We start from the raw sequence: 14,021 nt of genomic DNA on the forward strand, positions 1-14,021 counted from the left end.
TGAGAACAAGCTTTGTACAACATCCAGGTGATTTTTTTTTTTTTTTAAGGTTAAACAGAGTATTGAAACAGGGACATAGACACAGCATGCAGAGAGTTAGCTCAAAATGCTCAGGATTCAAAAAAAAAAAAAAAAAGGCATGATAGGAGAATCCATGGTCAAGTGCCCAGGTGGGCTGCTAATAGATTTCTTTTTAGAATGAACTAAAATTAGAGTTTTTTTTTTTTTTTTTTAATTGTTTTAACCCCAAGTAGCTGCATAAACACCTGCTGAGGCATAAACATACTTTTGTTCAGAAACAGCATCCTGGCCTCTGCTCTCTGATCTCGTTTCCTCCTGGCTTTCCTCCATCCCCCACTTCAGGTTTTAGCACAGTTCCATTCTGCACAAATGCTACCTCTTCAGAGAGGCCCCCTCTCACTGTTCTCTCTAAACTCTCCTCTCTCGTTACTCTCATTCCATCTAAACTGCATTTTAAGTCATTGTATTTATTTATTTACTTTTATTTCTATATTGACTGTGTAGGGAGGAAAAAATCATTTTTCCTCCACCCTTGTTACCAAGGAAGGGTTCCCTGCCCAACATGCATAGAAGCCAATACTGTGTTACCAGCTTTAGAGATGAATAAAGCAGGGTCAGCTGGCAAGGAGACAGGAGGCAGGGCTCAAATCTCTCTGCTTGACCCAGGGTCTGGGTGAAATTTAAGGGGTTAGGGGAATTGCAAACTTGAAATTTGATTGGCCAGTTTTGAATAAGTCCATATAAGCTACTCGTGTTGTTGGAAGCTAGATCGTTCTTATTAAAGAACATCTTGCTTTGTAAAGGCCTCGAGTAGCAACATTTCCATTCTCTGAGTTTTAAGTAGATTGAAATTCGTGGTTCCTGGGTCATCATGGAGACAGGGGTTTTGTTGCACATTTGTGCTATGCTGTCTCTGGAACATAACTCAAGGCTTTATAATCTACCAACCTATTTAAGGAGAGAGAACTCATTTAAGCTGGTCAGTGTTTTATCTGCTATTTCACTCTGCTAGGTTCTTGGCTGAGACCTCCCTGTAACAGAAAGACAAATTAACAAGAAAGAAAAGAAGAAACAAACAGAAGTTTAAAAACATATATACCTCCTGTGTACTTGGGAGAGGATCAGGACCACTAAGTACTATTTCCCCCAAATGGCCCAAACTATCATCTGAAATACTGTCTCCAGCTAAAGACCAAAGAAAGATGGGGTGGGGGGGTGGTAAGGGAGGCAGTTTTAGGAGGTTACCAGGAAAAGTACAGCAAAATAACGGTGTGGTTGTTATGCAGATTGATTTAAATCACTTCTTTTTCATTGACAAGAGTTTCTAGTTGTTGTTCAGTCCCTAAGTCAAGTCTGACTCTTTATGAGCCCATGAACTGCAGCATGCCAGGCTTCCTTGTTGCTTCACTGTCTCCCAGGGTTTGCTCAAACTAATGTCCATTGAGTTGGTAATGCCATCCAATCATCTTGTCTTCTGTTCCCTTTTTTCCTGCTGCCCTCAATCTTTCCCAATCAGAGTCTTTTCCAGTGAGTCATCTCTTCCCATCAGGTGGGCAAAGTATTGGAGCTTCAGCATCAGTCCTCCAAATTAATATTCAGGGTTGATTTCCTTTAGGATTGACTGGTTTGTTCTCCTTGCAGGCCAAGGGACTCTCAAGAGTCTTCTCCAGCACCACAGTTCAAAAGCATCCGTTCTCCGGTGCTCAGCCTCCTTTATGGTCCAGTTCTCACACCTGTACATGATTACTGGAAAAACCACAGCTTTGACTACAGCACCTTTGTTGCCAAAGTGATGTCTCTGCTTTTTAGTACCCTGTCTAGGTTTGTCATAGGAACAGGCGTCTTTTAATTTCATGGCTTCAGTCACCGTCCGCAGTGACTATGGAGCCCAAGAAAATAAAGTCTTTAACTGTTTCCATTGTCTCCCCATCTATTTGCCATGAAGTGATGGAATCAGATGCCATGATATTTGTTTTTTGAATGTTGAGTTTTAAGCCAACTTTTTCACTCTCCTTTTTCACTTTCATCAAGAGACTCTTTAGTTGCTCTTTGCTTTCTGCCATAAGGGTGGTGTCATCTGCATATCTGAGGTTATTGATATTTCTCCTGGCAATATTGATTTCAGCTTGTGCTTCCTCCAGCCCAGCGTTTCTCATGATGTACTCTGCATATAAGTTAAATAAGCAGGGTGACAATATACAGCCTTCATGTACTCCTTTCCCTATTTGGAACCAGTTTGTTGTTCCATGTCCAGTTCTAACTATTGCTTCTTGATCTGCATACAGGTTTCTCAGGAGGCAGGTCAGGTGGTCTGGTATTCCCATCTCTTTCAGAATTTTCCACAGTTTGTGGTGATCCACACAGTCAAAGGCTTTGGCATAGTCAATAAAGCAGAAACAGTATACATATATGTGTGTGTATATATATATATATATATATTTCTGGAAATCATGATGTCACAATCTGTTATTACCTGTGTTATAAATATAAGAAACATTGATGCGTTCTTGAGTTTTTGGATTGATTTCGATTGAATTTGGACTGAATCCGATTGAGTTTTATATTTGTATATGTATACATATGTGTTTACTATGGCCTTCCCAACTTCCTTTTCCCTTCTATTGATGAGTTCTCCTTACCTTACTGTGTAGGAACGTAAATGTGGCTCACCAAGACTGCAGATCCTGAATTGCCATTCTCAGCTGACCCAGAATAAACCCATCTTTGCTGGAGAGACATCTGGTAGTATATTTCAGGTCAACACAAGGTGGAGGCTGTAATCCAAAGAAGATGGAGAGGTGTTAGTGTCTGATAAGAGGGGCAATATTTTCTAAGCTGTAATGAGAAGAAAAAGTGAATGGCCTGTGTGATTCACACATTCTCAATATAAAATATTTCTTAAAATCTTATTATGCTTATAAATGAATATGCTAGATTCTGGACACACACAGATTATCAAGGAAAACACAGTCACTGTCTCACATAACTTTCATTTAGTTGTCAAGAAGGAAAGCAGAATTTTCCACCCCCAAATTTGCCTCTTTGTCCTAAGGATTATTTTAGGCTCATTATTTATTTATTTACTTACTTCTGTATTTTTCATTTTTTGTTCTGTTTTAAATTATTTTAGGTTTATTCGTTTAAGATATAGCAGACACGGGAAAGGCTCAAAAAACTGAACAGAAGTTCCTTTTGTAAGAGATGCTTACATTTGTAAGAGAGATCCCATTCTATTAGGATGCTGTCCTCTCTGTACCAGAAGAGGTCTTGACTAAATCTCTAGGACAATGCAAAGAAATAGAGGAAAACAATACAATGGGAAAGACTAAAGATCTCTTCAAGAAAATTGGAGATATCAAGGGAACGTTTCATGCAAGGATGGACACAGTAAAGGATAGAAACAGTAAGGACATAGCAGAGGCAAAAGAGATTAAGAAAAAGTGGCAAGAATACACAGAAGAGCTATAAAAAAAGGTCTTAATGACCTGGATAACCACGACGGTGGGGTCACTCACGTAGAGCCAGACATCGTGGAGTGTGAAGTCAAGTGGGCCTTAGGAAGCATCACTACAAACAAAGCTAGTGGAGGTGATGGAATTCCAGTTGAGCTATTTCAAATCCTAAAAGATGATGCTGTGAAACTGCTGCATTCAATATGCCAGCAAATTTGGAAACCCCAGCAGTGGGGACAGGACTGGGTAAGGTCAATTTTCATTTGAATTCCAAGAAGGGCAATGCCAAAGAATGTTCAAACAATCCACAATTACATTCATTTCCTATGTTAGCAAGGTAATGCTCAAAATCCTTCAAACTAGGCTTCAACAGTACATGAACTGAGAACTTCAAGATATACAAGCTGGATTTAGAAAAGGCAGAGGAACCAGAAATCAAATTGCCAACATCCGTTACATCATAGAAAAAGTAAGGGAATTTCAGAAAAATATCTACTTCTGCTTCATTAACTACCCTAAAGCCTTTGATTTATGTTATGGCTACAGTCTGGTTATCATGTAGTTAACTTTTTCCACCCGATAGGGGTTTCAGTCCCTATAAGACAGTTCACAGGATATGGCTCAGATTGGAGAAGGAAATGGAAACCCACTCCAGTGTTCTTGCCTGGAGAATCCCAGAGACGGGGGAGCCTGATGGGCTGCCGTCTATGGGGTCGCAATAATGTCAGACACGACTGAAGCGACTTAGCAGCAGCAGCAGCAGCAGCAGTATCTATATCCCTTCAGAAGGAATTAAAGGTTCTTGACTTTGCTAATGACTAAACTATTACCACTTGGTTTCCTTTAACTGTTTCCCTTTGTTTCTGCCTTTTCTCACTCTCTGACTAAACTTATTCTTTGGCTAAAGTTTTTCACTGACAAAAGTAAGCAGAGGACACAGTGGGGAGGAAGAGCTATGAGATCCCGCTTCGTTTCAATATCTTCATTCTTATAAATGGTCTCTCTAATACTATAGATGAAATGTTACAGAACAAAAACTCGAACTTCCTTTTTCTAGGAAATAAGTAGTCTGATACTGTTTTAATTTAGAAAACTTTGAAACTATTGTTCTGCCTTTCTTTTGTCATGAAAAGTTCTATTGGCCCTTTTTAAACGTACAGGTTTTCAAGTGGAACATACAAGCTTATAAAATATTGAAAGGGAGTTTTGTAAAATGTTGGATCAACTTTCCAGAAAGATTTCCCAACCAAAAATAAATAAAATGTAGTATACTTTGCATGTGGTTTAGTTTACTGGCCTCCTCAATAAGTAAAGTAACATTTTTTGGAGAGTTAAAATCAAGTGATAGTGGTAGTGATGGTGGAAAGTCTCTGACCTTCCTCTTCATCTCCAACTGTTAGCAGCATCAGGCAAGATTCCATGGAGTGCAATTTGAAAACACCTGTTGTGTGTTCCCATCACTTTATAGGGGAGGACCATGAACTCAAGTGGAGAAGGCAATGGCACCCCACTCCAGTACTCTTGCCTGGAAAATCCCATGGACAGAGGAGCCTGGTAGGCTGCAGTCCATGGGGTGGCTAAGAGTCGGACACGACTGAGCGACTTTACTTTCTCTTTTCACTTTCATGCATTGGAAAAGGAACTGGCAACCCACTCCAGTGTTCTTGCCTGGAGAATCCCAGGGACGGGGGAGCCTGGTGGGCTGCCATCTATGGGGTCACACAGAGTCGGACACGACTGAAGTGACTTAGCATAGCATGAACTCAAGAGAGACAGCTGAATTTTTAAGGGCATATAACCTAATAACTGTCCCTCAAAGCTCTCAATCTTATCCATGTACCTAAACCTGACAAATGAATACCTCCCTTGAATCAGTTTAGTATTCTATTTCCCCCTCAGAGTAACCATTGTCATCTAAAGACAGTGCAGCTGTTGAACTAGTTTGTCTTTTTAATCTCCAACATTTGAACTTTCTCGGACTATTTCCTTTATTTATAAAGATCATTCACTCTGGACCCTCTTCCCTATTACTTCCGCCTAACTCCCGCTTGTTCAGAGCTCGTCTTGTGACCATGTGCCCAATACTGAAACTGGAACCTGAAGCGTGAATAATGTATGTTGTTGAGTGCCAGTGGGAGGGAATTCCTGGATGTTTTCAGCAACAGCAAACAAGAGGGGGATGCTCACCTTTATCACAGTAAGGGAGAAGACTTTAAATGGAAAGTTCAGTGGATTTGTTGGCTTGGAGGTCACTATTTAATATAATAAGGCCCCTCTTCTCCTGTGACCTAAAATCTAGCCTGAAAGTTTCTTTTTGCCAGAGGCTATGTTTTTGACTGATGGAGAAGGGAATGGCAACCCACTCCAGTATTCTTGCCTGGAGAATCCCATGGACAGAGGAGCCTGGCGGGCTACAGTCCATTGGGTCCCAGAGAGATGGACTCCACTGAGGAACTGGGAACATGACTTAGTGACTAAACTGCTACTACTATGTTTGACTGAGACCTGGTATATAATAAGTTCTATAAGTATGTATTTATTGTGCTGAACCAAAAACAATTTTAAAAAATGGTTAGGAAGCCATTTAAGTTAGTGACAGAAAAAAAAAAAGGCTAAATGTGATGTTTTAGGAAGTTCACTTAATAACAGAGATGAGAGATAGAGCACTATTCAGTAGACTATGACAATAACCTATATGAAAGGTAATTGTTTCACAAGCCCCCTCTCCTAGATAGGGCAGGGAAGCCTAACAGACAATTTTAACTTCTTGCACATTGCTTCTTCTAGCCCTTCTGACCTTTTTTGAGCTTTTTCTTTTTGGAATACCAATTGATTTGACAGCTTCCCCACATTTATCACTTCCTGAGATAGTGCCATATGCAGTAGGTCACATCACCTAATTATCTGCATGTGTTAAATTTCTCTCCCCAGTTAGCTCTGTGGGAACAAGGTCTGTGATTTCTTCTACTGTTTTATTCCTAATCACACTTACCACAAAAGCTGTGTGCAATGTAGATGCTCAATAAATAGATGATGGTATCCTTAATAAGTTCCTTAATAAGATGATGGTAAGAGGAAGGGAATTAAATTAGCTTTTATCATATCTTTTTATCTCTTAAAAATCTCTTAAATTTGTCTATTGATTCCAGTAGTCATACTGAAATTGTATTTCACAAAATATACACATCTAAAAAGATGAATTTGGTGTTTCAATAAATATGTGTGTGTGTGTGTGTGTGTGTATAATTATATTTGAGATATCCTGGGATAAATAAATATTTCCATTGCAATAGGATTTCTAAGAGCCTTTAGTTTTTGAATGTTCATTGTGACCTCTAAGAGAGGGATGAATGGTTAGAAAAGTCTCCAAGTGTGAAATATATCTAAAACTTTAACCTTTACTCAGAATACTTATCAAAATCATATGGGTTCCCATTGTTCTGCAGAACAAATTGCATAGGCTGGAGTTCCCCATCAGTGTCTGGACTCCTTAGTATGTATGAACTTTCATAATCAGAATACCACTCATCCACTTTCTAATATTTCTTCTCAACTGAATACCAAGTCCAAGACACATTTATTGTTTTCCCTATACAATAAACACATAAACATACTGTTTATTTTATTTTTATTTATGTATTTATTTCCTTACTGAAGCTCAACTGCAAATAGTTGGGTCATTCTTTTTCTAAGTGATGCAATAATAAATATTCTTGGATATGTGTCCTTTGTAAAGTATATATTTGTGTGGGTGTGTTTTTAATCAATATAGATGTTATTGTGCCATAAAGGTCATTCTGTATTTTATATTTTTCACTTGACAATATTTTCAAAATGATACATGTTGGCCTATGTGCATGTATTTTGGTTTTACTTCTATATTTCCCAAAATAGCCCTTAATATTCATTTTCCTCATGCAGATGAATACAGTGCCTCCAACATTTGGTTTAAGAAAAAAATAAACAGTATAATGAATAACATTAGGTATATCCTTCTCAAGAGTTTCTCCAGGATTTATGCTCTGATATAGCATTGCAGAATCATAAGATAGATACACTGTATGAAACTTCCTCATTTTTTATATTTTCACCAACAGCTGGCCATATCTTCCTTTTTAGACCTGTTTCATGACTTTGAAGTAATGGCATATTGTTTTTGCATTTCCATTTTTTCTGGTTATACTTAGTTTGATTATTAATTCACTTACTTAAGTATACTTCTGCACCCGTAAGAGGAATACCATAGATTTATTGTTTTTTATTGCTTTTGTTTTTCTTGTTTCATTTTCACAGCTTGGTAATAAGTCTTTCTTATCTAAATGTGAGAAACACCCTTCCCTCCTCAACTCTCTACTAGTTTTACTAAACTTCATATTGAAAAATGGAGCTCAATAACTACTAAAATCTAATTTTAAAAGATATTAAGTTAGTCACAAAATTCTGCTATAATTTTGATTATAATAGGATGAAAATTACAGGGGGGTGTTTAGAATGATTGACATCTTAACATTTTAAGTCCTTTCATCAATGATATATCACTCAGCTGAACTCTCTGTTTGGTATGAACAGTTTGTCTATTTTTTCTGTTAACTTTTCTATGTCTGTAGTAATGTTCCATTCAGTTAATGACACTTTTTCACTTTTTTCCATAAGTCTTTAAATCCATTTCTGTTTTCAATTTTCCTTGTATAATGGTGGTATCCAGACCCTCCGATATTATACTGTACTGAAGGAATGAAGACAACAGTTCTTTTCTTATCTCCATATTAAGGAAATGTACCTCAAAATTCTCTATTAACTATTTTATTAACTAATGTTTATTTTCATTAACTTGAAGAAGTTCCCATCTGTGTATTATTTTGTTTTCTGTTTTTCTTTTTTTTTCTTTTTTTAAACATTAAGTAAATTGTGAAGTCTCAGACTTTTGATCTAATGCATCTATGAAAATGTTCAGTGAAAGTTTTGTCTTTGATAGACAAATATAACATTAAATTATCTTTATATTTGTAGGATGAACCATGTTAAATAAGGTATTTTTATTAATACACTATTAGATTCTACTGATCTTTTATGGGGAAAATAAATAAGTCTGTAACTGTTAGTTTTTGGTTTATCCCTGCTAAGTTTTAAGATACAATACTATGTCTTCTTGAGGCTCTTTGGGTCTGTCCTGCCTGCCTGCTTTGCACTAGTAATATTATTTTTGCCTGCATATTCTGTCTCTCACCTATGGACTAGCAGAGGAACATACTTTTTCTGTACTACAAAGCTTGATAAATATTTTTGTACACTTCCCCAAACTCAGGAAGCATTAATTATTTTGACTCAATGCTCTTATAGCAATTTGAAAGTGCTAAAACTTATTTCAAATTCCAATGCTGTGATTAAAAAAATAAATAAATAAATAAAATTTTTAAAAAATTTTTAAATTCATTTTATGGTGCCACAGAAACTAGATGCTCTCGAGAGACTGAATCTTACTGTCTTTGGCCAACCCCCATGACATCAAGTAAAGGACTTACAGCTTAATAAGTGCATAACAAGTCAGGTGCATCCTATTAAAATAGCTTTTTATATATGAATGTCTTGTAAGATGTTTTCCTCCAGACTGATACCACTTCAGTTCTGTGCACCCAGCATTTATTAAGTGCCAAGCTCCTCAACTTCTAGAGGACCAGATGGACTTATCAGTAAGTGGCAATAAAGAAAAGAGAGAGATTTGTGTGAGTATGTCTTTTTCCAAACATATTTTTTAATGTTTTCAGTTCGGTTCAGTCGTTCAGTCATGTCTGACTCTTTGTGACCCCATGAACTGCAGCACTCCAGGCCTTCATGTACATCACCAACTTCCAGATTTACCCAAACTCATGTCCACTGATTCAGTGATGCCATCCAACCATCTCATCCTCCATCGTCCCCTTCTCCTCCTGCTCTCAATCTTTCCCAGAATCAGGGTCTTTTCAAATGAGTCAGCTCTTCGCATCAGGTAGCTGAAGTATTGGAGTTTCAGCCTCAGCATCAGTCTTTCCAATGAACACCCAGGACTGATCTCCTTTAGGATGGACTGGTTAGATCTCCTTACAGTCCAAGGGACTCTCAAAAGTCTTCTCCAACACCACAGTTCAAAAGCATCAATTCTTTGGTGCTCAGCTTTCTTTATAGTCCAACTCTCACATCCATACATGACTACTGGAAAAACCATAGCCTTGACTAGACGGACCTTTGCTGGCAAAGTAATGTCTCTGCTTTTTAATAGGCTGTCTAGGTTGGTCATAACTTTCCTTCCAAGGAGTAAGTCTTTTAATTTCATGGCTGCAATCACCATCTGCAGTGATTTTGGAGCCCCCAAAAATAAAATCAGCTACTGTTTCCACTCTTTCCCCATCTATTTGCCATGAAGTGATGGGGATGGATGCCATGATCTTTTTCTGAATGTTGAACTTTAAGCCAACTTTTTCACTCTCCTCTTTCACTTTCATCAAGAGGCTCTTTAGTTCTTCTTCTTCACTTTCTGCCTTAAGGGTGGTGTCATCTGCATATCTGAGGTTATTGATATTTCTCTTGGAAATCTTCATTCCAGCTTGTGCTTCCTCCAGCCCAGCATTTCTCATGATGTACTCTGCATATAAGTTAAATAAGCAGGGTGACAATATACAGCCTTGATGTACTCCTTTTCCTATTTGGAACCAGTCTGTTGTTCCATGTTTAGTTCTAACTGTTGCTTCCTGATGTGCATACAGATTTCTCAGGAGGCAGGTCAGGTGGCATGGTGTTCCCATCTCTTTAAGAATTTTCCACAGTTTGTGGTGATCCACACAGTCAAAGGCCTTGGCATAGTCAATAAAGCAGAAATAGATGTTTTTCTGGAACTCTCTTGCTTTTTCCATGACCCAGCAGATGTTGGCAGTTTGATCTCTGGTTCCTCTGCCTTTTCTAAAACCAGCTTGAACATCTGGAAGTTCACGGTTCACGTACTGCTGAAGCCTGGCTTGGAGAATTTCGAGCATTACTTTACTAGTGTGTGAGATGAGTTCAATTGTGCAGTAGTTTGAGCATTCTTTGGCATTGCTTTTCTTTGGGATTGGAATGAAAACCGGCCTTTTCCAGTCCTGTGACCACTGCTGAGTTTTCCAAATTTGCTGACATATTGAGTGCAGCACTTTCACAGCATCATCTTTTAGGATTTGAAATAGCTCAACTGGAATTCCATCACTTCCGTATATATTTTTAATCATAGCTAAGTCACAATGACCAAAATGTTCCTTCCCTATCCACTCCAAAGAAAAGGACACACCTGGGAATGCTTCCTGGACAATGGATTATGTTTTTAATATAAAGCTACATGTGCCCTTTTCCCTGTTTTAAGATAATCATAGGTAAATATTTCAGGATATTACTCCATTAAGAAATGTTTCTTGTCAGTGAATCCATAATACTCCGGCCAAGAGTGAACTCACTAATATGGAACCTTTTTATTTGCCTTTTCTCCATTTCTAGAAAGCTAAAAAAATAAAATAATCAGACTGGCCAGACTTCTTCTGCTTGAGACTAATTATGTCATTTGTGTATTGATATATGGGGCTTCCTAGGTGGTGCTGGTGGTAAAGAGCCTGCCTGACAATGTAGGAGATGCTGGAGATGCAGGTTCAATCCCTGGGTTGGGAAGATCCCCTGAAGAAGTAAATGGCAACCCACTACAGTATGCTCCCCTGGAGAATCCCATGGACAGAGGAGCCTGGCGGCTGCAGTTCATAGGATCACAAAGAGTTGGACATGAGTGAAACGACTTAGCATGCATATAGAAGATATTAATGTACAGAAGAATAAAAGTATAGTAACATTTTCTAGAAGGTCTTTTATGTACTCCCTGTAGGGATTTTTACAGGGCTCTAAATTTTGTCATCCCTTCTGTTGTGGATGATTAGTGGAATCAGGATGTCTATTTTGAAAAGCAGATCATCTTTGAGTCATCCCAATTCCCTGTAAATGGCCTAGCCCATAACATAGTTATTTGGGTCAAAAACAGTCGGGCTTACTTTAAGTATCCTTTTTCTCTTTGTTTTGCACATCCCATACAATTGTTAATACTGTCACTTTTATATCCAAAATGTGTCTGGGTCTATCCATTTCTTTGCACTGACCACTTCAGTAGTCAAAGCGAAGACAATCTCTTGCTTGAACCACTGCACCAATCTCCTATCTGGGTTTCTGCTTTCATTTTTTATAATCCCATTTCCATGCCAGAACCAGAGTGATCTTTTAAAAATGTAAGCTGTATCCTGTCATTCTTTACCTTTAGATCCTTTCAGTCACCTCCTTTTTGATGTAAAGTGAATCTGAGCTCCTTATTGAAAAGGACTTGTGTAATATGGTCTCTGTCCAACTCTCTACAACGTATTGTCACACTCACCCTCTTCTGCTGTGGTCTGTGTATCCTTATCATTTCTAGCCCATTGATTTAGTGCAGCAGAACAACAAACACAAGCTTTTCCTTAGACCTTAATGTAGTTTGTTCTTATCTAGGTGACTTCATATAGCAACTCAAGTATCACCCCATCCATTCTATGGATAACGTTCAGTGTTCCATCCGTTTTATGTTCTGTTGTGTCATCTTTTTCTATTCTTTATTTCTACTCATTTACATTTCTTCTATACCATCAAGTCTTTGGGGAAACATACCCCTCATATACCCTGTCCTATTTACTGCTGTATTCTCAGCACTCAGATCAGTGGCAAATCTTAGGCATGCATTTGTAAAATAAATAGGGATATTAGAAGTTTCGTCATATGGGGAATTTCATATGGTAAAAAGCACTAGCAGTAAAGTCCTTTGAGAGATTTATCCCTGCAGCACAATTCATTTGCAAGTGCCTGGACCTGACCTGATCTTACCTACTGATGCTCCCAATGTACTGATCTCCTCTGTTCAAGATTCACCCTAACATTGTCTCTAGCAGGATACTGGACTTTGGCAGGGTTAAATTTATTTCTCTGAATTTTCATAGAACTGCCTGTTCACCTTTTCCACAGCGTAGACAAATCCAATGTTTTATTATTTATTTGTTTCTGTAATTTATCCAATTAGACTCTATGTCTTGGAAAGGCAAGTGCTCTATGATTATAAGATCTAACACATATTTTGTAAAGGAATTTAGAAAGATATTTTTTTAAGTTTATTTGCAATATAGTTATTTGTAGCTCTGTCCTTGAGCCTATATAGTCTATTCATTCATGCAACAATTAGACTTGACCAGTATGGAGTATTTCTCAAACTTTAGAGGCTGAATTAAAGAAAATCAGAGAAAAAAATAAATAATTAAAAAAAAAAAGAAAATCAGAAAAAAAAAAATGGTGAAGTGATCATGAGTGAATGCACAGATTAGAGAGAAGGATGCCGGTGACTCTGATTGTGTTCGGTTAGACCATGGTGGTTAAACCCTGGCCCATTTTTATGAGGAGTCACAGAGTGGCCCTGGATATTTTTGCATGCACAGAGGAGATCTGAAGAATTCAGATTTACCCTCAGGGACCTTCCATTTTATTTTCTTGTCCGAATCTCTGCATTTGTTGAAACTTTTGTTTTCTACAGTTTTCCTCCTCAGACAGCATACTGTGCTATTCCTTCTGACAACCTTCTTCTGTCATCTGTGGGTAATAATAGAGGCATCTATGATTTACTAATAAAGAAACCTGTGAGAGACAATACTTCCCCTCAAGATGTATATCATATGATGGCAGGTAACTCGAGTTGGGGGAAGAGAAAACCAAACACCAGTTCCTCCAGCAAATGCCTACTAGCCTTGCAACACAGATGGAACTACTACAAATAAAAGAGAAGGGAGCATGCACAAAAATCACAACTTCCCAGAACTGGTAATGAGCTAGAAGACCAGAGTTTGATTCCTGCCACTTTCCCTTATTAAGTGTGTCATTTTACCAAGAAAAATCCCTTAAGATATCACTGAACCTCATTTTGCTTGTCCCCAAAACATGCTGCCATTTAGTCAAACATAGAATTCCCATAAGCTTGAGTGTCCATGAAGATGTCAGTAACCTACCAATGTGATCTTTTGATAGTTTCCCCCTCTTAGTGTTGGTCTTTGAAAAGCTTTGGTTACTGTTGCAGCCATTCTTTGGGTCTCATCTTATTTGAAAACTTCTCCTTGTAGACTTCCCATTTAGAGTCACTTCCCCCCCGCCTCAGTTCTTCCCATATCACTGTGTATAACTCAGTTACTATTTCTTGTCATTACAAGCCTCATGTTATAATCATAGAGAGTGCTTTTTAGTCAAAAGTCATGGGCTTTACCTTTTCAGAAACATGAATGGACTTAGAGAGTGTTATACTAAGTGAAGTCAGACAGAGAAGGAGAAATATTGTATGACATCTCTTATGTGTGGAATATAAAAAGAAATGATACAAATCAGGTTGCTTACAAAACAGATACACAGTCACAGACTTAGAAAATGAAATTATGGTTGCCCAGGAGGAGCAACCCCACGCCCGAGGCCAGGGGCGGTGGCCGGGAGGACCAACCCCACGTCCAA

This window comes from Bos grunniens, chromosome 18 (assembly GCF_055505025.1).
Source record: "Bos grunniens cultivar Pamir isolate PY7600 chromosome 18, Bosgru_T2T1.0, whole genome shotgun sequence".
In the NCBI taxonomy this organism is placed as follows: domain Eukaryota; kingdom Metazoa; phylum Chordata; class Mammalia; order Artiodactyla; family Bovidae; genus Bos; species Bos grunniens.